Below are 23,073 nucleotides of genomic sequence, written 5' to 3'. Positions count from 1 at the left end.
GGCAAATTAATGACGTGGAAGGGTCTCTAGTAGTATTAGAGAACTTTATTTTTTAGGTTATACTCTCTGCGAGCGCTGGTGGAAGAATGCTCTTCCAACGCTGGAAATTCGTGGAAGAGCACCCGTGGATGGAGGTACATTGTTTGTTATCGGTCAAGGCACGAATCACCCCTTGGAGGGGGGTGTCTGCCTTGACCCTTGTTGGAGCCTGAGAGGGTTTTTCCTCAATGGTGGGACCTTTTTATGGGTCTTTGTCTCTGGACGCAACACAGATTAAAAGCCGATTTTAATTGTACAAATCGATTGATGCGTTATTAGATCGAACTCCTTTCATTAATAAATTTATTATTTCTGGTTTCTTAATATTTATAACAACTCCGTTTGTTAGAGATACGATTAACTAGAAGAGGTCCCCAGAGTCCGCGCCCACTTTTTGATGAGATTTCGCACAGTGATAGAGATTGTAAAGCTGAATCCAATGATATACTCGGTTTTCAATGCAAACGACTTATAGTTTTTGAGATATTTAATGTTAATGTTGTTAATAATAAGACCAGAAAGATGCGCTGGATTACGGCACACCGTGCGGCAGGAGATACGAGAATTAAATAACAAGAGACTGTTTATTGCACAAACTGATCGATGGGTTATTTAACCCGAGAAAGATAACCTACGTCGCAGAGGCGCCTGCGAAGACTGTTGATTTTTGTTAATTTTTCATAGAGGTCTAGTGATTTAAGTTTAAAATTACTTAAAATATAAAAAAATATAATATAAATGCATTTTATTTTTACAATAATGCCAAACCTTTAAAATGACTAGATTAACTTAAATAAATATCCATTGTTAGTATAAAATTGACGCCTTAGAAAAGCATGCGCCTCTGAAGCGTATGGTTATCTTTTACGTACGTTGTCATATGGTTATCTTTCTAGGGTTAATCAAATTTCTTTGTTATGAATATGGTTAAGCACCTCCTTGGCTATTTTGCCATTTAATTTGAGAAATATGGAGTAATTTCTTGAGTATGAATGTCTCTGAATCTCATTTTTGGATAACAAAATAATACATTAGGTGTAAAGTCTAGCTTTACAGTGGCCCACAAAAGTGTTCCTATACCTTTTAAAACGCAATGACTTTTTCAAAACTGAACTAAATGACTTGAATTTTTTTTTAGATGTCAGAGGGATTAGTCTACTAGACGATGACTAAAAGCTTTCTTTTAATTTTGCTATTACTTGGAATGAAAGAAAGAAATTTAAAAAACTTGTTTTTTTAACTTTTTTATCTAAGCCTATAACAAAAATTTAAAATAATGCCTTTTGTAGATCTTGGTAACTTATATGCGCGATGAAAATTTAATTGAAATCGGTTAACCCAGAGTCGAGCTACAGGCGTTGAAAGATTTAAAAAACTGCAGATTTCTTACAGTTTTTGGTGAAAATAGTGATAAAACTACGATCTCTGCGATCTTTAATTTGTTGTAATTCGTAATAACGTGAACCGATTTTGATAAAATTTTTAACACGGATATAAGTTACCGAGATCTACGAAGACACTTTTTAAATTTTCGTTATAGGCTCAGAAAAAAAGTTAGAAAACGAGAGATTTTTATTTTGTTGTCATTCCAAGTAATAGCAAAACTTAAAAAAAAAATCATTTCAGTCATCGTCTAGTAGACTAGTCTCCCTATCATCTAAAAAAAAATCGAGTCATTTAGTTCAGTTTTAAAACAGTTATTGCGTTTTAGAAGGCGTACGAAGACTTTTGTGGGCCACTGTGTATCTCGTCTGTCGAGTCAGGTCTGGTCCTATACCTCGTCTGTGGTGCTAGGTCTACTCCTATACCTCGTCTGTGTTAATAACTATTCAATATTAAAATTATCGATAAAATAGTATACTAAGTATATTAATAAGAAAGAAATTTACATTATCTACAACTGCTACTGGCTGAAAACGGTGACGTTACCTGGTATGAAAAATATGTGCCCTCTGTCGATAAATCTGGCTAACAGTTTCAGCATCTTGTCATTACACGAATTGGCGTTATATGGTGGTTGAAATAAGCTTTTCAATTCTATCACGAATGGCGCCTCCATCTCAGAATTAAAATTAGTTACAATTCAAATACAAAATAATATTTTAACACATTCCTCTCGGTATTTGTTAACTTTTTAAGGTCAAAGAAAAGCGAAAAGAATGGTCTTTCAGATAGGCCGACTACAATCTAAAAATAATTACGATAGCATACTCAAAATTCAAGAATAAATATTAGCTTTACATGAAAATAGAAGTGCTGTTACAAATTGTTTAAAAGCTCAAATACTAATTGCCTTTTTTATCTCTGCTTGCTATTCATTTTGTTTAATTTCCGATAGTTTATTTCTAACATATTTAATTATCTACGTGTAATCTAGACTGTAAGAGTTAATGATTATTTTTCAACAAAGGTAAGGGTAGACTCGCGTTTACGTGTGAACTGATTTCGCAAAACGATGCGACGTTTTGTGATTTCGAGTCAATTCTATTCGATGCATTCGGCGGCATACGTGCTATACACGAAATGCGTGTTTCGCAAAAGTGTTCCGCGATTTCGCCGCAGAAAATAAAAGGTCGAATCGTTGAATGCATCGATCTACGGTCGCGGCTCTTGCCGAACGTAATGGCGGGGCGCACGGGGTCAGAGTTTTTCAATTTCGATATGCGTGCTGAATGAAGCACTTTTTATTGTGACTTTTATCAGATTTTTCTCTCGATTTAACGTGCGCTCCGACCTCGAAAACCAAGAAGAATCGGTGGGACATATCCTAGTTCCAGTTCCCAAGTACGGCCGCCTCGTTTCCTGTGTGTAGTTTTAAGCTACCGAACGAGTAATGGGAACGTCAGTCAATGAAAACTCGGTCGGATTGATAGTTTTCGTAACTCATGCGAACGGAACGCGTGCACCGTAACCACTATGTATCAACCTTTTCATTACGAACGCTCCATCGGAATCAATTTTTCAAATGTCTTTCACCTGTCCAAACGCTCGGACATTGATAACTCGATGTCATTTCTATTGTAATTACAGTTCATTGTGTGATTTTACCGTAAATCGGTGTCTTAACATCCTAGTGTTCGTCCCTAACAACTCGAGGAGCAATGATTGAATTTGAACAGGTTGTTTGAATCGATTGTAAGATCTATTCCCATGGGAGTTTTCGAACTTTTGATAGCTTGAAACGAAGCTGCAAGAGCACAGTTTACGATAAGTCCATTCAGGTTTAACAAACATTCGAGATCATATCGAAAAACCGATAAATTCTGATTGTTAGATCGGAAAAAGTGATTGGATTTTAAAGGGATGCTTCGAATCGATTTTCGAATGTATTTTCGCGGAATATTTAAATTTTTGATGGCTCAAATTGAAGCTGGCAAAACGTGCATTACGATAGGTGCAGTTTGCTTTCCAGCAAAATTCGGAATTACATGGAAAAATCGATTAATTCCGACTGCTAATTCGGAACAAAACGATTGGATTATCAGGGGACATTTTGATCCAATTTTAAAATATATTCCTGTGGGAATTCTCAAACGTTCGATACCTCAAATCGAAGCTAAAAAAACATAGTTTATGATAGGTTCATGTAGGTTTAAACAATAATTCGAAATCATATCGAAAAATCGAGATATCCTGACCGTTTGCTTGCAGAAAATCGACAAAAAGAGTGACTAAATTCTTCAGTGCTATTATTTCAACGTAATAAACAGTCTCAAAACAACATAATTAACTACAGAACGTGGAGAGAATACATCGGAATACATTTTTGCCGGGGAAATAAGGGTTGAGAACAAGGCTCAAGAGACAATGTTCAATGAATCAATTTTCGGAAGTGAAGCAAATCAATTCGAATAGCATCCGAGCATGAAGTTCCAACAAAGATCAGTGAAAACCGGACTAGAACTGCAAATGATTTGGCGTGTAACAGTATCCACAGAGGAATCCGATCGTACGAGAGGAAATACAATGCTATTGGAACCAGTGAACATTCTTCAGGCACACGCGCACCCGTCTCTATGTTCGGTTCTGATTAAATTACAATTCCTTGACACTTTCAAAGGTGTCTCATAAATTCCTGCTGAATCCATTACAATTTTCTTTCGCTCTTTCCTGTATCCATGTTCAAAACACCGACTAAGGAACAGAAGGATACAAGACGGTAACAAACTGAGGTACTAAAAACGTATGAAAACCCATCGCCGGCTTCGTTTGATGGATCACCGGCCAAGGATTGATCCGTCCTAACTGTAGAAGCTCCGCAAAAATAAATGGAAAGTAACTTACAGACTTTGGATACTAAGGTTAACGGAGAAAGAGAACGACAACGATTTACTGCGCATCGATTTTCTATAAATCAAACGCTATTTTTCTTAAGGAACCCCCAGGATTGATAAATCATTAGTGGACTCCGCTTTTATAGCGAACAAAGACATCGCTAGACTGTGCCACGGTGAACTAACTTCTGTGACATTTAACGAAAACTTTATTTGTTTATTTGTCGTTCGATTTTATTTAATATAAAAAATGTGACTGCCTCTAACAACTTTAATTATTCATGTTTGTGAATAATTATACACTTTGACGAAGTGTACAATCCGAACGAATCCTACATTATGCGAATGTAGGATTTTTCATACTCATTTGTTCAAATTTTGCCAATTAGCCCTATTTATCAATACGTTTCTCAAGCAAACGAATTTTTCCCACATCACTGTATTACATTTCTAAGCAAATTAGCGAATATAAATTATAATTGATTATTTAAAATGATCCAAAATTTGTACATTTTGTACATAATTTAATTAATTTATAGTAATTTTATTCCTAAAAGGATTATCTGAAAAAAATCTCCAAAATACTAAAGCTGCAATAATCTCTTAAATGCTGCTTAGACAATCACATATCCTAACCTTGTAAATATTTATGTATCGTCTTGAAATTAGGTAGTGCACTTATTTCAATAAATCGAAACACAATTCAATAACTGTAGACACTTGAGCAAAGTTAAACAGATCTCGAACGAGTCGTCAAACAGCTTCGATAAAAATTGTAATAAAATCGTGAGCGACGAATATTTCATGGATGACGTCAGTGGTACAGATAGCGCCTGAAATTCGGACTGCGGTTTCCGTGGAAAGGGAAACGAAATAAAAGGGTTGGCTGCGTCATCCTTGACGGATCGTCTGGAGCGGATCATCTGGCGATCGAGTCGATCAGGTGAAGAGCGGAAAAGGTCGCCAAGGCTAAGTTTAAAGGGTCGAGACCGAGGAAAGCTAGGAGGGGAGGGCATGCAGTTTGAAACGAACGTCTGTCTCCTGGGGGGTTACAGGTGGTTGCTCCTGGAAGAAAGAGGAGAGGGAAAGGTACACGTCGAAGGAGGTGGCTGAGCGAGACGGAACAGACAGGACAGGGGAAACTGCTACATTTTACTACGAGTTCTACAGCAAACCGGCGAATAAACCGCGGGGGAAATATCCGACATACTGTACACGAAATATACTGCCTTAACGATGATCTATGCTAATTTCTGTTTACACGAACTTCTATAAAAGGTAGAATCTGGAGGAAAGTTCTGTCGTCCTTTGCGAGATTTCGTCGGAATGAAATAGAGATACTACGGTTTCGATTAATTGTTAATTGAACATGTGTTTCCTGCATTTTCATTTGGAAACAGGTAGAAGCGAAAATTGATGAATTCGCAGAAATTAGTACACATTAAATGTATTATTTCTTCTACTGATTTTCGATGAAAATTACCAGCAATAAAATTACTGCAAATAAATAACTTGCAAACGTGTTGCAAGATGAGCGGTTGCAAAATAAAGACAATTTTACAGCAATTGCAAGAAGCAGGAGTTAAAGAGAAACATATTCTTCTTCCCCCGATGAATGAAACAGTGTTCTTAGACTCTCTTAATACATTTATAATCTCGCATTTCACTAAATTCTTTCACAAATACATCAAATCCGCAGTCGATACTGCAATAGGCACCTTTCAGTATTCACAATACAAGAAATGCAGGAAAATTATTCTCTTCATGAAGGTTTCCACAAATTCTCGAATGAAAATGCAGAGTTCAGATTTCTGTAGCTCGCACTGAAAATGGAACGGCATTCCAAAGGGAAGAGATAAGCAGCTCCAATTAAATCTCTAAAAATCGAGAAGTTGAAGGACAGCGTTCCGAATCCTCACAGTAAAGAAAACATTTCCAAGGCAGACATTAAATCAACTGCAGTCAGCAGATCGTGAAACGCAGGCCGTCAAACATAAACTCCGACTGAAATTTCGCTCGGCCACACACAAATCCTTGAAAAGATTCTGATATTCCCCGCTCTCTCAGGACGGAGCAATTTTTCAAAAAGTTGTACAGTTTGAAAGACCGAAACTGTTACGAAGAAACGAAATTTTCGATTGCTATCGATTGCCATATTCGTCCCATAACTTTTATTGTTTCGGTTCTCGAACGATTCCAAGATGGTTTCTTTCATCGATTTTTTCATAATTTATATCACAATAAGAGTTAACACGTCACTTGTTGCATTTCCAATAAAAAAAAAATAATCAGAGCATAGTAAAACCTCGATTATCCGAACTTTCGATCTCTGAATTTTCTATTATTCAAAGACGATTCACAGGCAATTGGTGCAATCGGAAACAATTCATATGCACTTGAATTTATCACGTGATTCAATAAAGCAACTACAATATAAAATAACTATTCTATTAAACCAAACAATTCATATCCTTTTGACTTAATTCATTCCTTCTATTGAAATAACGACTCTAGTCCGCCATGAGCTTTCTATGCTAGAATGGACAACGAGAAACTGCGCTTGTCAGGAATTTGGCATAAGAACAGGTGCAGCCTTATTATGCGCCTATAATGAAAAGAATTCAATAAAATTCGTGAAATTAATATTACTGTTTACCGTTAATCAATTGTCTGAGCAACAGGAGCGTACGTTCATGTGCTATGTACTTCTCTATAAAACTAAGAGAAATTGAAATGTCTCGTCAACAATTATGCGAACTTTATGCGCATATAAGAAAACTGTGCAGGTGTCATTTAAAACAGAGGAAAGATTAAAAGAGTTGTCGATACATTGATACTTTTAACTCATTCCTTGCCACTGATGCATCAAAATTCTATTTTGCATTCAGATCCGCAGTCTATTGATCACAGATCCACTTCAACTCTTTTGTACTTCAAAATCCACTGGGAAAAGATTCGTTTCTACCGAGAAATCACAATAAAACTAAATCCCTAAAACTACAAATAATAAGTATCGTCCATACGCAACTGAATCAGCACTTAACAAGTCATATAACGACTTTTTTCATTTCCGCTCGTAAATAGTGACACTATTGGATCCGTCCAAGTCGGTCGTTCGCGCGAAAAAATTAATTACCGAACAGTTAAGTGTGCACAAGAGCGCCAGCAGTACCCCGTGAGAAGCAAGAGGTGGAGAAGCAGACCGTAGCCGAGAACGAGGGAGAGGAAAAGAATGATCGAGGAGGAGGAAAAAGGAGGCACAAAAGACCGGTCGTAGATGAAGATTCCGCGAGGGCAAAATTAAAACCGCCAAGCCCCGACGAATCCGAAACGGTGGCCGGACGAGGTCTCGAAATGCCGGAGCTTAACCGCGCGCGCCACCCCGTAGATAAGAGTGCACGTTCAATGGCGGTGGCGGGGCGAACAAAGAGAGAGGGAGAGAGAGAGAGAGAGAGAGAGAGAGAGAGAGAGAGAGAAAGGGAGACAGAACAAGACAGAGAAACGAAGAGAGAGCGAAGAGTAGGGATGGGTCTGTCGAGGGGTTAGTTCGGTGGGAGCTCGGTTTTGCAAGCTCGTGGCGCCACTTAGGGGAGAGGTGGGCTGCTAGGGGTAGGAGACGGCCGAGCAAGCAAGCAACCCTCGGCTCTAGGCTTCGGCAGTCAGTCGTGCGAGGAGCGAGGCTGCGACTCGCGAGGGTCGAAGGCTCGTCGCGACCCTGTGCTGGTCACCCTTCACCCCTTTGCGGAGGAGGAGGAGAAGGTGGTGTTGGAGGAGGAGAACTGTTCCCTCGCAGGGATAGGGCTGCTCCACCTGTTCAGTCGCGTCGTAGACCCGCGTCAACCGGACAGATACACGGCGACTGATCGAGAGATACACACGCGCGCAACACACGCTCCGCGTCGGGACTTTCTGCTGTCTCAGAGGAGGCAAAGACGTGGCAAAAAATGTTGGCGGTGCTGCTGTGCAAGGAGATCGCAGGACCGATCGAACGGTACACGAGATAATCGCGGGTGGAGAGACGGATGGAAACGCGTGCCGACAGCCGCCTGGCCAGTGATTTCGGCGTGATTACCAGCTTGATTGATCAGGTGCGGTATATTGAATACTTAGCTCCGTGATAGTCAAAATTACAGGTCCCGAGGACCAGTTGCGGATCGTGCAGCCTCCCCTGCGACCCCCCGATGCTTTCTTTTTTATCTTCCTAGTTTTGCATCGATGTCCTCCTTTCCTCTGCCCTTGCACATTGTCCCCGGCCTCTTTCCCTAACTCTTTCTCTCCGGGGAGCTGACGAGCTACCCTTCTCTTACTCTCCGCCGTGCAACCGAAGACCCCTTCCCTTCCCTGCAGCCTCTTTCCACCGTTCTTCCGGCCTCTCGGCTGATTAACCGTGAAATAGGGTGATTACGAACCCGACACGATACAGCTCGACACGACACGACACGACAGGCTACGACACGACACGCGCACCTACGCAAATGCGCGTACATTGTTGCGGACCAGATACGGGTGTGCAGCTACCAACGTGACCTCGTGGCGGATATTCTTTTCTTTTCTCTGTGCGCGAACTCGCTCGTTAAAGGCTCGCCGAACCGAGCGTTGCCAGGCTGATTTCTATCGCGACCGCCAACCCTCCGGACCACCGTCTTCCTCCTCTTCCCTCTTGCGCTCAGCGAGCTTTTCGGAGACGAAGAATCGCCGGGAGACATGCGATTTTTTAGTGCAATGGCTCGTGAAATTTCGGGGAACGTCTGACGCCGTTGGTGCGTGGATCACAGTTACGACAATCTCGTCTTTCGTTTGTTGTTTGTTTTCTAGGATGCGAAACGTATTGTTTCGCTCTCGCATATTGATTGAATGTCATTTCTGGTGCTACAAGTTTTGTGACATTTTAGGGTAATGCTGGATGGACGGTGCGTGGATTTTTGCTAGGAGAGTTGTCCTTTACTTGGGTCCTTTGTTTGTTTGTCTTTTCTGGAGTGAAACGCGTTTCGTCTCCCTCTCTTGTCTATCGATCTTCAGAGCTCGTTGTCTCCGGAGTATCATGTATGTTTCCCTGTACGTATTTTTCGCGTCGAGCTTTTCGAACGTGCAAGTTCGGCAGGTGGTCAAACATGCCTTGTGACACTTTCGAGAAACGCTGACCGCTAATCGTGCGAGGAAAAAGATGTGTCTTTCGTTGCATATTTTATTTGTTCATATTCTATGGAGCGAAAAGCATGATTCTTCACTCGTGCACACCAAATTATCGGGCATGCAGGTAGTTCGGACAGAGCTCTGGTTTCAAGTGCGACGAATCGTAACATTTTCAAAGAACCGCTTAAAATATTCTGGTGATCTTCGCGTCTTTTATTTGTGCGTATCCTCGTGAACGCAAAGCGTGATCTTTCACTCGTGCACGCCAATTTTTCAGTCGTGCAGGTACTCCAGACGGGGCCGTAATGTGAAGTGCAATGATTTGTAACAGATTCGAAGAACGTTATACACTAATGGTTCGCGGATTTCTGCTTAAAGAATTGTCGCGATCTAGCATGTTTTATTCGTTCGCTTTCTTTCGAAACGGAAGCATGATCCTTCGCTCGTGCACATCAAATCGCGGCTACGCCGGGCAGAGATGTAATTTTGAGCTCAGCGAGTTATGAAATTTTCGGAAAACGTTAAACGTCCACGCTAATGGTATCCGATGAATTTTCCGTTTGAATCCTTCGTTCGTTTGCCCCGTCTTGCAATTTTAGTCTAATCTCCTGCGATTACTAAAATTGTTGCTGTTTTATGGGAAAGTAGCCGCGGTCTAGAGCAGTTCGAAAGTTTCTCAGAGCTTCAACGCGACTATTATGAGCACTAGTCATCGTCGAGAGTGAAGTTCAAGGTAAACATTAATAAGGCTAATGTATGTATCGATTCCGCGCCGCGAAATGAAAGGGGACAACGGAGGCCTGACCTCCGAAGTAAGAAGTTCCCGGCGCTATTAATCGCTTGGCGCTTTTCGCGCTGCTTCGCGAACAGCAGGGGTGAATAAATTCTCCGGCAAACTTGGACGATATTTATGGAAGGACCTGTCCCGATCCGGTGTAAACGTAGAAACTCTTTGGTGAATTTAATCGAAGGAAAACAGAGGAGATATACATTTCATCCTTCCCCGGACCGATCGAGCATATGATGCGTTTGAATTGGATCGCTCTGTCCTTTGGTTTTCTTGTCAGCTTCGGGATAACGCGCGTGTGACTCTACTCGTCTCGGCGACAATTCAATCCCGTCAAAATGACGGATTTCAGGTTCCTTATATTATAATTATTGAGCCTGCAAAGATGCTCTCATAAAACCATTCCTGTCACGTTTTATAACAAAAATTGCAAAATATTGTTGACGCGGTCTAAAAGTCACCAGACACAGGTCATTTTAGTGCTCGGTTGTTTAAGCTTTAATTGATATTCACAACTCTGTTCCTACCCCGCGAATATGCACTTGCATCCACGGCGCATTTGGCTGCAAATGAACCGTTGATGAATGGACGTATTAACTCTTTGCCGCGCAATTAATTCCGAGTATTTCATTACGTAAAACGTTCCACCTAATCTCCCTGGATGTTCTACATACGCAGCAGTCGAGAATAAAGCAATTTTTCCGGAACTAATTTCGAATCGAAGAACAAGCGGCCTCGAGCGAAATCGTGAAAGAATAGAAAATGCGATACAGAATTTCGCGTGTAAATCTTACAAAGTGAGGCCCGACGGTGCGGTGAATCGAGCACCGATTTCTCTTCTGCTCGACGTGCTTCTTTTTCGTTTCTCGGTTTTCGGTACCCGGCGATATATGTACGGGATCTTCTCTATCTCGATCAATGAACTTGGAAACCGGGAGCCGAAAAGTAAGCACACGTCTCGTGGAATAGCAGAGTTTACGGGCCAGTGAGAGCAGATAGGATCGATATTTAGGCGGAAAGAAAGGAGCGCGGACGAAAATTTCGAATCTTAAAGCGGCCCTGTCTCGCGACGGATTGCAAATGCATCTAATTGCGATGCTGGCCGAGATATGAAAGTGCCTACGTTCCTTTTTTGCGAATTAATCGCTTCTGTGTGCACTGGAAAATGCTAGCATATGGTTCATTGCGGAATCGTGCGATCTTTGCGCGAGATTCAAATTTTCTACACCGATTGCGACAGCTGGGTATTAACTCTGTATTTCAGATTACTCATTTCACGATTATTGGTTATTTGATCATTTCTAAAAAAAGAGGGAACGGGAATTACAGTAGGACATCGATTATCCAGTCCTCTAATATCAGAATTCTCAGTTGACCAAATACATTTCACGTGTAATCAGCTCAATTTAGGGCAACCCATGTCCAAAAAGATTTGCTGTGTAAACCAATAAAAATTAAATCTGGCACTGTAACTATATAACAAAGAGTTCTATTATTTTAACATTCGTGTCACTCTGTCGGGGTTCCACTGTATTTACAGATTTATTATTTTAGTTAGGTAAATAGTATTATAGGTACAAAAATGGGGATTGCCTGTTCTTCTTCTATTTTAGTATCTTTTGTTTAAATCCGTCAAAATAATAGATTACAGAGGCTTCGTTTTACAACTACTGTCATCGTGGAAACGGCAAAGTGAACAATTATTGGATACATTTATCCCAGCGTAATTTACATTCAAGATTACGCAGGATTTTATGCCGCGTTAAGTAGTATAAGTCGGCAATAGTCGACGCGTCTACCTTGATTTTGTAATGCGGCGATTTTAAGAATGTATACAGATGGTTCTTTTGTTTTAGCTGTTCAATGTATTCAGCGGATTACAGATTCAATCTAAGTGCTCCAGGAGTCTTTAAATTTAACGACACGTTCAGTCTATCAAAGTTTGACTAATGGCTCGACTAATGGTTTGACTAATGGTTCGACTGGCGAAAGTTCTGCTTTTTAATCCGTTATTGAAAGAATAAATGTGCGCTGTAAAAGCAGGTGACTCGTAAAAAAATTTTAATACACTTTGCGCACCATACTGTGTACAATCTGTTCTTAATTGAGAATCCAAGGTTGTACTGTGGATTCTTTTATCCAATTGAAGTTTTTAAAGATTTATTATTCTTCTTTCGATTAAATCCTGATGAACGAACAGGGCTATGCGAAAAGTCCGACACTGGACTGCGGCTGTGAAACTAAAACTTTTCAAGCTCAATCTTTCTTCATCCAATTAAATCCTAATGCACCAGTTGTTTTGCGACCACTGTTGTAGAATTTCTTAATACACAATTTCGATAATTGGTAATTTCAAACGATACAGAAAATTTATATTTTCTATATGTTTACATTTCTTCCAATGGCTACATAACAAATTGAATTTTAAATTCTGTTTGAAACGATCATCAAAAATGAATAGGTCAAGTTGGAAAACTATGAACGCTTTAGAATGATGTAGGAATTTTGTTACTATTTCCAACTGAAGTTTCCCACCGCAAACTTAGAGAACATGTGGATCTACGTTTCGATAATTTCCTTGGATAATTTCTATGATCAACGAAAAGTTCAGATTCCGGCCAAAATCGAACCAGTAAAATTTGTAACAAACGCGCAAATATCGGTCCACTCATCGTACCGAATGCCTCCGATTGAATCACAGTGTCATACCCGTCCGTCGCGATTCCTCTTGTAAAACATCGGCGACGCGAAACACGGTTTACACGTCCGGTAATAACGTTCCCCGCATTAAGGTTCAATTTAAATGCAAAACAAACCGGGTCCAGTTGGAGACAGATCCGTTCTCGCGGCGCTGATTAAATTTCAAACTTGATCGGGCGTGGCATAAAGCCGATTCGTGATTTGAAAACCACTTTTTGTTTTCGCCTGTCCGCCTCGTGTGCGCTCGTCAGCCGGATCGACGAACGTTTGAGCTTCGAGGGTCGTTTGAACTCGATATCCCGTCAGTACGAGTACGCCCGCTGTTAAGCCGCGACCTAAATGATTTTAAAAAGAAGAAAATCTGCCCTGTTCTCGTCCCAGGAGGGAGAGGGAGAGGGTGAGAGGGAGGGAGAGTGGTGACGTCTCGCGCAGCTCGTTCGTCCATGACTCACAAAAGAAGTGAAACGCGAGGCTGCAGCTACCGGTCGACCGGAAATCGCGGAAAACTCGAAAAATACTAGTCCTCGATGGCTCTTGAAGCTCGACGATTTTTTGGATCGGTCAATTAACCATTCCTCCGAAGAGGATCGTTTCAAAAAATTCCCACGACGCCGAATTGCGAATCGAATACGTTGGGGTCGAGAATGAAACGGTTCCGACGTGAAGCAAAAGTTGACATATTGTTTTCATTGTACTGTGTGTCCTTTCATCATTTTACTTCTTTTCTCGAGCTATTTAACACGTTGACTGCCGCGTCACCCGTATTCGTGTGACAGCAAAAGTTCTCATCAGGTCACGTCACCCGTAATTCGGGTGACGCTGATTTGACTACTTACAAAGGATTTCCGAAAATATTTCGAAAAATATTCTACAAGAGGTAATGAAACTATTGAATTCTTATAAAAATGGTTTATTAAAAAAATTATTCGTAGTGTATAATATTAAAACATTCTCTGCAAAGCTGAGGTTGATCAGGACAGCTTGGACAGAAAAGTTGTTTGTTTTTTCAGATATGCTCGTGCCTCTGATCGGTCCATTTCGTATCTTTTATTTGAACTGTAGCTTCCTCAGTATCATCAACATTTCTTTCTTCTTCCATGACCAATTCTCGTAAAATCTCGTCAATAGTATCTTCATAACATTCATTATCACTAAGATTATATTTATTAGTATCCAAATCAGAATCTGACGATGTAATTTTATTTATGCTTCTCCTTCCGGGCAATCCGATCTCTTTTCATTATTGAAAAAAAATAAGGGCAGAGATTTTAAGTTATACCATTCGGTACTCGGCAAAGATTCCAACTGTTCATGCAGGAACAGAAACAGATATGAATTAACAGTACACGCTTCCTATAGCGGCACGGGTGGCCTGTAGGAGATTTTGTTGTAAATACGCGTGGCAGTCAACGTGTTAAAGAAATTGTCGGATTGCATATCGGTCAGAAAGTTATGTTGATTTTTAGCGTCGTTTTTCAGACACTTTTAATCGTGGATTGGCGAGCATTTTCTATTGATATTATTTATTATTGATGTCGATCTTTGCGAAATGAAAGCAATTGATTATTTATTATCTATTCAAAATTTCTTCCAGTCACAAATAAAATAGAGAATTAATGAAATTATTAATATTGTCCAACAAATGTGTTTCATTCCCAAACAATGTGCACAATGTTATATTGTATATTGTATGTATATTGCATGTGCACAATGTATATTATCTTGGAATAATTACTTGGGTTTAATCGAGCAAGCGACGTGGCTAAATAATCGAATATTGTGTAACAGCATCAAACGAGCCTATTACGAAAGGAACTCTTAGGACAACGTAATAGCTTCGTTCGATAAAACGTGGATGCTATATAACGGCATAAAACTTACAGTCTAATCGTCACAATTCAAACTACAAAATTTCAGAAATACATAAATAACTCCCTTACATATCGATAATTTTAATAAAAATTCGACTTTATATATTCGTTGAGCACCAGCTATGGAAACTGTACGATTGCTTTTTTTTCAAATTAAATACTGTATATTGAATTCATGTTTAAATATATTTTAGGAGGATACCTTTGAAAAGTAGATCTTGATTCCACTTATTTTACAAAATCTGCCGACAGAAACCCGAAGTTCTAGGTCCACGGTACATTACAAAGACAGCACAGTATGTCAGCACATTCAATTTCGTCTTCATTGTAAAACGCCAAGCTCGACTTGAAATATTAAGGCTGTTCAAGGGAAGCAAAGTTTCACGTGCTACGCTCCACTATTTTTCTAAATAATGAAAGGAAGAAAGTTTGTAACATGCTTCGGCGAACCGCAGGGCTGTGCCTCAAGTATAATATATGTAGTGCGTTGCATTTTAATCTGTTAATACCGACGTCGTAGGGAGTACGTAGGAGTACAAGGTTGAAGATGTTGGATGACGAAATAAGAGTATCCGAGTGAATTTTCGTGGAATGTAGGCGTCGTGAAGGTTGCAACTTACCCTTGGTTTCACGATGCTTTTCGTGTGATGGGTCTCGCGAAAAATCTCATACGTCATTGAAAAGATCTTCAGATTTTCATGGATTAATATATTTGATTCGTATTTGTGACTATTACAAATCATAGTCGTCTAAAGCATACACTGAAGAAACACGCTGTTTCCATATGTGTCGCGAAAAGTTTACGGCTAATTTATTTTTCATACTTTCAATCTTTTTCAAATTTTAATAACAGAGATCGTGTGCCGTGAGAGAAAGTTGGACAAAGACAATTTTTGAAAAGGGACGATTGAACAAAATAAGATCGAAAAAACGGTGCTCGAAGTTCTCCTATTCATTTGGGAAACAATTTTTATTATGGTACATATTCAAAAATGTGATCATTTTCTTTTTTTGTAGATATTTCACACGGTTGTTGTTGCGAAAGAAGTTTAGACAAAGCTTTGCTCGGCGTGGTTGAATTATTAAAAAGGTTTTCGTTTATCAGATACCCTTAATAACTTCGACGTACACGCTGTTGATGTGCCACTTACTCGGATCGATCGAATCGCGACACCCTGAATAAACTAATATACATACACAGCTCAAAATAATTAAAAGACCACCTGTTACATTAACTTTATCGATTAGCCGGCTGCATTCATTGCCTGTACGTTGTCGTAAACTACCCGAGTTAATAAACATTTCGCTGCGTCCACTCGGCCGGCATTCCTTTCACTATCGTGGCCAACGGAGCTGCAAATATTATTAGCAACTTGAATTTTCAGCAAAATTCTCTCCTGTATTCTCTCCGGATATTTACATCGTCACACCGGCGTTTGCAAAGAACATTAGGAAGTGCAATTCAGATTCCCCTAAGTTTCCTCTACAAAAAGGGAAGCCCGCTTACCCCCAGGGAGAAATATTCTCCATCATTTTTCAGCTTTCAGAAAACCACCCTTCCAGGCGCAATTTATCATCCGCATTCAACCAATTTCAATTATCGCTAGCCAAACTCGCGGCGGGAAACCATCATCATCACCGCGCCAACGACGTGAAAAATAAATCACGCGAAAGCGCCAATATTCGGGACGACAATCAATTAAAAAAATCAAAACAACAAAAACTGGCCTGCCTTCCATGTCGACAACATGCTGAAACGAAAAAGCGTTTTTTTTCCGAGCTTGCACAATACAATTCCCACACCCTATTCGATACGCTATAATTTAACGAGCAAGCGATACGATAGGCCAAACAACCTAACCCTTTCGCGTAAATGAACTGATTCTACGTTACGAAAGCTTCCGGAAGAAATGGCAATTTCTTCTTTCATAATTTCCCGGAAGGAAAAGGTATTTCGGAAGAGGAAGTACGTTTACTCGAGCCTTGCGGCTTGTTTTTATAATTACCGATTATCAACAACTATAAAAACGAGATGCAAGACTCGAATAATCGTATCTCTTCTTCTCAAATTATCCATTTTTGTGTGCAATCTGAGCGCGAATTAGAGAGAAATTACTGTATCTATCTGTGTGTCCTCTAGTGGTTAATCCGGAACCTATTATGCCAGTCGAAATCACTGGTTCCATACATTATGTTTTAAAATTGTTAAAATTATAAGGGAACTTTCGTAGGAAACGACTGAATTTCCATAATTCAAGCACACTTTATAATAAAAATAGCAAGACGTCTAAATAATATGTCAGGCCATAAAACCATAACACGTCAGACATCTTTAATGCTCGATAGATTTAGTGTTGAACAAAGCCACCGAGAAACAGAATTTCATTCCAGCTTGAAAGAAACGAACAAAGTGGATACTCAATAAATTGCGTTTGAAATATTCGTGCAACTCGATATTAAAAATCGAACGTCCTCACACGTTTTATTAACGTGTTTACCTTTTTGTATTATGCCTCGTCACATGTGCTCGCCAGTCTCCACACAAAATCCTCAATCTATTCCAAACCATTTCCAACTGTCGCAACTTTGTTAGCAATTCGCGGTATATGTACTTCCTAAAAAGAAGGCCAGCATGGTCTTAAGAAACGGGAATATTTTTCTTGGAAGAGAAAATGTTGAAAGGGGGAGCTGGCTGATGCCACGAGCAGATAGATGATGGAGGTATCGACGACAATGGCGACAAAAGGGAGGAAAGAAAAACGCAGAGGTTGTGATTCCCACGAAAATGTATCAACTAACTCTGACGAACGTCGGGCTGCCGGTGCAAAGCAGCGCAAACGATATTATCCGCACACTCCTTTGTTAAGCCAGCTGCGCCCATTTCGTATCTACTCGTGTGCATGTGTGTATACCTGTGTGTGTGTATGTGTGTCTATGTTTCTCCGTGTGTATAGATTTCTACGTATACACGAGTACAGCCGGGTACAAGGTTGCACACCTAAAACGTGCCGCGCCTCATAAGCTCTCGGTCTACTGCACCGCGTTTTAACTGCACCGAGCCGCGCATCGGAATATACATACGTGGACAACGGGGTTAAGTAGCGGTCCGTAAGAATGTTCCATGCCAAACTCCCTGTCCCTCTGACCCTCTGTCCCTCTTTCTCCCTCGTCGATCGACGATCTATTCGCGGGTTTACACGCGGTCGATGAAGGGGCTGCGATGGTTTCGCTTTAGTGTCACTGGCGCGCCGATGCGTCCGCTTGCTGTCGGCTAACTGCCGTCAGATTTGTGTCACTAGGATGGTTTTGTATTTTTATGGAAAGGGGATATTAATTCTGTATGCGTGGTTTTGGAAAATTGTGGGACGCGTTGTTCGGGGAATTTCTTACTCTTTGGAGATTGCGGTTTCTTTATATTTTATGGGATTCGTTGGCTTTTTTAGAACATGGAAATGTTTAAGTAGATTTGGAAAAAGAAGAAGAAGAGAGAAAAGAGAGCATAGAAATCGAGTGGGTTCGTGTTGGTTTATCTAGAATTTCGTTGCTAAATAATTCATAGTCTGTGATTTCATCTAGCAAATTGTTTTGCAGCATTTTCTATCTTTCAGAATTCTGACAATAGGACGATTTTAAGAACTGCACTTTGAGAAAGACAGTTGCATTTCGAATTTAGAAGATACTTGATTGTTCCTTATATGGAATGATTCTACAGACTTTCCTGGATAAAATAACATATGTTTCTCCAACATTCTGAAGTTTAAAATCTGTTTAAATAATAGTTGAATCTCAGGACTCAACAACAATTTTCTTGGATCTTCTCCAATTTAGCCCGGAAAATTAGGACAATGATTAACTATGTCGGGTGATAGAGCAGGCATTCTTTTCCTGTACAAATTGTCAAAGCAAATTAAAGTTTACGTAAGCTGCTATGTAACTGGTGATATAACCGGACAGGCGCTGATTACACGTAAAAAAATAGGTCGAAAATATACAATAATTTGTTCTCATTCAAGGCTCCGTTTTTTGAAAAAATTTATGTTGAAAAAATAATACTATTGAATAGGAATCAAATGACGCGTCTGGCCATTACATTCTACTTCTCCTCAAACTACAAGCGACATGAACTTGACGAAAACAAACTCTTAAATGAGAAAATGTTATTCTTATTCTGCGACATATTTTTAACGTAGAATCAGCCTACATTCGGTTGTACCGCCGATTACATGACACCCTGTATATTCGTTTGAGAAAATATTTGTTCAAGAATGGCAAGTATTATAAAATGCTTTACTTGCTTAATTTTGGCAAAAAGTTTTCTGTACTGAACATCACATGCGAGAATATTAATAGAAGTGTGTACAGCTTTAATGTGGATGATTCGAGTGACGAATTTGTAACTTCCAGATTATCTATGATACTAATGAATAAACACATATGCAGTTTCTAAAATAGAACTTTTTCAGCTCGAAGCTCGAGAAGAGGTAAAAATTCTCCAATAACGTCGAAAAAGTTCGTGTAAAGTCAATTTTATGACAGACCTTCAGAACTCCAATCGAGATGATGAAATTCGACGTCACTCAAACCTTAAAAGATTCGTAATTAGGTGAAATCGCGGAAGCCACAGTCGTGGAGGTCAATAAATTCTGTCTTCAAATTGAAACTTTGTGTAGACGAGCCCTGATTTTGATTTCTCGAAAACCAAAGAGCACACAATGTAATATTATTTTCGATTTTTCAACAATGCTGGAATATTGATTTCTACGTCGATTTGCAAGCCTAGTGCTAAAAGCAATTGTTCGGATACACAGAATGTTTCAACTTTTTTTTCATCGAACACTGTACCGCGTTTTATGAATAAACCTAACAAAGCTGGTGAAAAAGCATTCGTCCATATATGCTTTATTTAAAAGCGACAATTAGAATCCGAAATAACAATGATGTCCGATCGATTAAGTAAATACGGTTAAAAAAATACAGTAAAATATGAAAAATATCGAGAGAACGCTGAACCAAGTGTTTGAATCAAGGTGTGAACTCAATTACCAATTATTTATAAAAATTTGTTAACCTTGTTTTAAGCACGTACGTTACGGAAAGTGATCGATTCAAATTTTTCAATGAAGAACCTGTGTCCTTTTTTCCATAAAAAAACTCTAACAGATTCTTTCAAAAACGGGTTTCCATATAACTTGTGTCAAACAAACACGAACCATTAAACAAATTAAATATAAAAGTTGAAAAGTTGAAAATATAAGAATCACTTCACTCGAAATCATTGAATAAATACGTGAAGGAAACCTTTTAAAAAATGTCATTTCATTTGTAGTCGCTTTTTATGCAGTATAAATCGCGTTCCAACATTCAAAGGATATTAAAGCGAATCGCACAGCACCGAATATATTCAAAAAATCGTACATCTATCAATTAAAAAGAAACGTTAAAACGTTAAAAAAAATCCCATGGAACAACGAATAGAAGGCGTTATAAAAAGAACAGGGCCGAGTCACGCATCTAAAAAGAAGAAATTCCGACGAAATCGCAAATAATCGACGAACAAACTCGCTGGCTGAATCGATACGCGAAAACCGATAAGTTCTGGAAACTGGCAAAATTCTACGCCGCCGGTCGGCATAAGTTTTTCAGCATTCCCGTGCCGGCGCGGGTGTCGACGGCAAGTTATTAAATAAATAAAGAGGAAAGAGGCGACTGGCGTCGATACGTTCACGGGTAGCCACGAAAAATTCCAATAACACAGGCGAAAAATTCGCGGTAATATTGACGGAGTCCATTCTAGACGTGCAGGTAAATAAAGCCATCGATATTTTGCAGGACACGCGGAGTGCAGGGACAGGGGCATGTAATTCCTGTAAAATAAATTTATTGTTAGTCGAACCCGATATCCGTCTCTATACAGGCTGATTCACTAAAGCTGTTACAAAGCAATATCTTCGTTATCATTAACATTATTCAAAAATGCTAGAGGAACAGATTTTATGGTTCGAAGGAACACATATTCCGGTGGAAATATTCTTTTTCTTAAAGATCGTATATTTCGCAATTTCAAGATCATCGATGTTTTTTTTAAAAATAAAATTACATATTTCTATCATTATGTCATGATAGCTAAGATCAAAACGAATCCAATGACTAACATTGTCCAATGAATAACATGACCTACGCGTGACCTTGAGTACGAATAAATTAAACTCAAAATATTTAGAAATATACAAGAATGCTGAGGTAACTACAACAGAGAGATCAACAACTACAAATTTATTGGAATAAATGTTCTAACTTATTTCCGTTAACTTCTGCACATTTTTTAATTCGATTTTTTTATTCAAGTCGCAGTCGATTTCGGCGCAACGATTCAAATCGCGACGAGTGATGTGATGCTCAAAAGGGCTTAAGATCACGCGAAGGTCATGTTACTATAGTTCATTGGATTCGTCTTAATCTTAGCTATCGTGATATATTGATTAAAATATGTAATCCCATTAAAAAAAAAAAACATCGATGACCTTGAAATCTCGAAACATATGATCTTTAAAAAGAATTTATTTCCACTTCTGTTCCTCTAGCATTTTCGAGTGTCGCTGACGATTACGGAGATATCGCTTTGTGACAGCTTTACTGAATCACCCTGTATGCTCTTCGTATCTTCGCTCTCTTTATCCCATCCTCTGTATCCCTCTCTCTCACTCTCGGTTTTTTTTCGGAAAATCGACAGACAGCGGACTCAGCTGCTAATCAATATAATACCCGATAGTTCTCTCGCAGCCGTGTAAAAAAATTCGCTCGTGTATTTGCAGCCTGGTATTTACACGCGTGCTGTTTGATCGTTCAGGATCCTGAATGTGTTCTATACGCCGAGAATCGAAGACGTGTGTATTTTGTCCACCGACTGGACGTGACAAACGAGAACCTGATCGATACGTTTCTTTTTTTCATTGATTTGTTTCCCGTCTTCTGTGGCATTTTTCTCGCTTTTCTTTCGAGCCGGTTTGCTGCATTGTTGCACTATTTCAGTGCGAAGTTACTAGGATATTCTCTTTTAGTATAAAACATTAGGCGCTGGTCGCAGACAATACTCAGATGTATGATTAGACCGCGGATTTTTATGGCGAATATACATTATCAGAATTAATTGTAAGGAACGAGAGTTCAATGAAAATGTATCTTTTTTTTTGATAATTTTGATAAATTGAGGAGAATGTATTCTTGAATTTTTTAACTGCTTTCATTGCTTGATATATGATTCGGTCATTACTATTAATGTGAACTTGTGTAATTCGTATGCTCGTATTCCAAATTTCTGATTGTTGCAAAATTGGCGCAGCTTAAATTGTTATAACTTCGTTAGAAAGAATCGCGCGACGATAAATCTGGACTCGTTTTAAAACCCCTTGTTTATGCGAACGTGAAAGATTATACAGAAATGTGCGTTTCTGTATAATTAATAATCGCGATTTTTCGAGACTCGTTTCCTCGTGTTTCAATATCATAAAACGTAATGAGAATTATGCTTTGAGGGTACTAGAATCAGCAATAAAAGAAATTGATTTTTCGAAACTGCAGTACCGCTGCGCTGCCTTAAAAAAGGATGGAAGAGAGAGAAAAGAGGATGAAAAAGACGAGAACAATTTCGAAGCGCTCGCCACGCATGAGATTCGAATAGATCAAAGGATCCGTCTATCGTCGAAACGGAAACTGCAAATAACAAGGGTCACGGAAGCACACTTTGTGTCCATGCTTACGCGGGTTAAACGCAGTGAAATCGGCACGCGCGCAGCTGGCCCCCTGGAAATCAAAAACCGTACTTTTATATTATTTTGCTGTGCATAGGCACCGCGGCCACGCGTGTCTCTCGTTGTTTGCACACGAACACGGACAATTGTCCTTTGTACGACGAGTTCCACGAGAGTACCGTGTACGTATTTTGCGCCTAGAAAATGTGTCTCCCGACCGAAGAAAAATTGAGATCTCCTGAAATGAGAGAATGGAACGTGTGGAATAATCGAGACGAAAGTTCGTCGTAGTTTCTGGTCATTTCGTAGTCGCATATAGAATCTATAATGAGATCGAAGTTCCAGTCTAATTTGAAAATTCAAGTCGGTACGTGAGTATACTTCTCATTACATTCTTGATATTTCTTTGAACTTCTCGGCCAGCATGATTTTTCCCAACAAAATAAGCGAGAATGCATTTAATTTCCCTCAGTGTAATGAACGAAGTAAGTTCGTTGCGTCTGATGGATGGAGATACGAGT

The 23,073-nt window shown here is 39.5% G+C and overlaps 1 protein-coding gene across 5 annotated transcripts in view; it reads left to right on the top strand.

Annotated features, from left to right (window-relative positions):
- The first annotated feature begins 7,963 nt into the window (after window positions 1–7,963).
- The window catches only part of LOC143258981 (uncharacterized), a 135,006-nt gene continuing 119,896 nt past the window's right edge, over window positions 7,964–23,073 (top strand). For all 5 annotated transcript variants that reach the window (XM_076519653.1, XM_076519657.1, XM_076519656.1 and 2 more), the window contains exon 1: window positions 7,964–8,401. The gene's annotated coding sequence lies outside the window, so the exon portion shown is untranslated. The remainder of the gene's footprint in view (window positions 8,402–23,073) is intronic.

This window comes from Megalopta genalis, chromosome 3 (assembly GCF_051020955.1).
Source record: "Megalopta genalis isolate 19385.01 chromosome 3, iyMegGena1_principal, whole genome shotgun sequence".
NCBI lineage: Eukaryota > Metazoa > Arthropoda > Insecta > Hymenoptera > Halictidae > Megalopta > Megalopta genalis.
This window is presented reverse-complemented; position numbering and strand designations above follow the sequence as displayed.